General features: G+C 49.8%; 1 protein-coding gene across 1 annotated transcript in view; it reads left to right on the forward strand.

Annotated features, from left to right (window-relative positions):
• LOC109310744 (cytochrome b5 type B) overlaps nt 1–3277 on the forward strand; it is a 21138-nt gene that overhangs the window by 279 nt on the left and 17582 nt on the right. The gene's annotated exons all lie outside the window — the stretch shown is intronic.

Consider the following 3277-nt stretch of genomic DNA (forward strand, 5'->3'; position numbering starts at 1 on the left):
GGGGGTCGGATGCCCGCTTCCTGGAACCTGCTTCTGTTTTCTGAGAAAGTAGCCGAACCTTCGGGTTGATTTCGCTCCGAAGAAATGCTTCGATATTCTAATGTCAGACTCATGAGGCAAAACAAATGCGTGCGGGGTCTTCCTTTTGAGCCGTGTCAGGCAGGGGCAGGACTTTGTGGGGAGACCTCCCGTTATTTATTTGCAGTGGGACATGTTGTGTTTTGCTGTTTACGCCCCATCATCACAGTAGCCTGAGGAGTAGTGCAGGGCTCTTCCACAGGAAGACGTGGTCAAGGGCAGGCAGCTCCCGACAACAAGGTGTCTTTGACCCCGGAGTGGCTTAGGCTGTCCCGTGTCTGCTGTAGTTGCGTACAGCGTTTATAGAGAAATGCAATGGGAAAGTCTTGCTTTTCTCTGTAAGGGTCTCCAGAATCTGGAACACACTCCCAGCAGAGGTGGTACAGTCACCGTCATAGGTCAGGTCGGAAGGGACCTGAGCAGATCATCAAGTCCGACCCCCTGCCAGGGCCTCCTTGGACCTGCTGGAGATGCAGTTGGCCTTCCTGACGGCATCCCCACACTGCCAGCCCATGTTCATCTTGGCATCAATGATGGCTCCAAGATCTTTTTCTGCCTCTGCACAGATGAGAAGGGAGTTCCCCAGCCTGTAGGTACGGTGCCAGTTGTTCCTCCCCAGGTGCTGCACCTTGCACTTGTCTGTGTTGAAACCCATCCTATTCTCATCCACCCACCCCTGTAACCTGTCCAGGTCTGACTGTAGCCTGTCCCTCCCTTGTAGCGTACTCACTTCCCCCCTCATTTTAGTGTCATCTGCGAACTTGAACAAGGTGCTTTTCACCCCCTCATCCAAGTTGCTGATGAAGATGTTGAACAGTCCAGGCCTGAGGACTGAGCCCTCGGGGACCACACTGCCCACATCCCTCCAGGTTGAAAATGACCTGTCCACCACCACTCTCTGGGTGCGTCCCTCCAGCCAATTTGCGACCCATCTGACTGTGTAGGTATCGACATCACAGTCGCCTGATTTTTTTTTTTAATGAGGATGGGGTGAGAGACAGTGTTGAAGGCCTTCCTAAAGTCCAGAAAGACTACTACGTCCACCACAACACTTGTGTCCAAGGATTTTGTGACCTGTTTGTAGAAGGCCACCAGGTTGGTCTGACAGGACCTGCCTCTAATGAACCTTTGTTGATTGCCCCTAAGCATAATCTCCCCTGCTGGTCCTTTGCAGATGTGTTCCTGTATAATTTTCTCAAAGAGCTTCCCCAGGACCACAGTAAGACTAATGGCCCTATAGTTTCCTGAGTCCTCTTTCCTCCCTTTTTTGAAAATGGGGACCACATTGGCCCTTTTCTAGTCTTCTGGCACCTTGCCAGAACACCACAAGTGCTCATAAGTGTTCAAGGTGAGGCTAGACAAGGATCTTACAGAGCTCGTGTGAACCCAATAACTTCCTGCCCATGACAGGGGACCAAGTTGATGATGTAGCAGGTCCCTTCTGGTCCTTTGATTCTATGATTCGTTGCCAGACTTCCATGGTCTTGGGTCCCAGATTTTTGATGTACCCATGCCTGGCAGCAGACTTGCAGGGTTGCTGTCATATCTGTTATTGTGAGCTGCAGTATCTGAAATGTGGCCTACGGAGGCCACCATCTTGGGTGTTTATAGGATGGTGCCAATCAACGTGTTTGGTTTTTTTCCCAGGCCTTTCCTGATATCCAGTGTCCAGCCATGTGAGAAATGGTGGGAAGGTGATTTGCAGGAGTCTGGGTGCCTGGTGGCATGTGACAGTAGGTGTATGAAAGAAGTATCAAGTGATACTTTATTATTTATATTCCAGGAGCACCCTGCATCTCCAACTGAGGGTAGGGCCCCCATGTGCTAAGCACTGTGCATATACAGAAAGATGCAGGGCCTGCCCTTTCATACCTTTCAGTCTAAATGTCTGTGAGAGGAAGCAGGCACCTGAAGGCAACCATCCTAGGTCACGCAGCAGGTAAATAATGGCAGAACCTCAGTCGCCTGGCTTCTACCTCAGTTTGCTAGACAATCCCGTGTTCCCTAGTTCAAATGCCTGTCACGTTCCTGGAGGAGTCCACAGGCACAGGCAGAACTAGCTGTCCTGGCTAAACTCCACAGCTCAGGTCCCCATTTAAAAAAAACAACAGAGAAACCCAAGAGCAGGCTGCTTGTGAGTGCCTTGCTCACTCCATACCTTTTGAAATAGTGTTAATGCTTTGCCTACCCTTAAGCACTTTGCCATTTTAACTGTGGCATTATTGTTTATTCTTGAACACAGTAATGCTGTGATAGAAATGCTTATATTGCTGCTTTGCTTTCTGAGCTAAGTAACAATAATATAGTGGTACAACTGCAGGACTGGTATAACTAAGGCCGAGCCTGCGCTAAGCCTTCTGCTGAAGGTGACAGCTGGAGTACTGCATCCAGTTTTGGGCTCCACAATTCAAAAAGGATATGGAGAAGCTTGAGAGGGTGCAGAGGAGAGCCACGCACATGATCAGAGGTCAGGAAAACAGACCTTATGATGAGCGGCTGAGAGCCATGGGACTCTTCAGCCTGGAAAAGCGCAGGCTCAAGGGCGATTTGGTGGCCGGCTATAAATTTATCGGGTGTTCACCAGGATCTGGGGGAATGTCTGTTCACCAAAGTGCCCCAAGGGATGACAAGATTGAATGGTCGCAAACTGTGTTGCAACCGATTCAGGCTGAGCATAAGGAAGTACCTTTTTACTCTCCGAGCCCCCAAGGTCTGGAATAGATGGTTGCCGGAGGTGGTTCAAGTACCCACTTTGAATGCCTTCAGGACACATTTGGATGTTTATCTTGCTGGGATCCTATGATCCCTGCTGACTTCCTGCCCCTTGGCAGGGGGCTGGACTTGATAATCCTCCGGGATCCCTTCCAGCCCAAAAGTCTCTGAAATCTATGATGCATTTTACGTGCATGTAGGGTTTATGTATGTGTGCATCCATTTATTTCATAGATTTCATAGACATTAGGGCTGGAAGGGACCTCGGAAGATCATAGAGTCCAGCCTCCCACCCAAAGGGCAGGAAGTCAGCTGGGGTCATAGGATCCCAGCAAGATAAGCATCCAATTTGCTCTTGAAGGTGTTAAGAGTAGGTGCGTGAACCACCTCCAACGGCAGACTGTTCCAGACCTTGGGGGCTTGGACAGTAAAGAAATTCTTCCTTATGTCCAGCCTGAAGCAGTCTCGCAGTAGTTTATGATCGTTC

This window comes from Crocodylus porosus, unplaced genomic scaffold (assembly GCF_001723895.1).
Source record: "Crocodylus porosus isolate Cpor-Errol unplaced genomic scaffold, CroPor_comp1, whole genome shotgun sequence".
Lineage (NCBI taxonomy): Eukaryota > Metazoa > Chordata > Crocodylia > Crocodylidae > Crocodylus > Crocodylus porosus.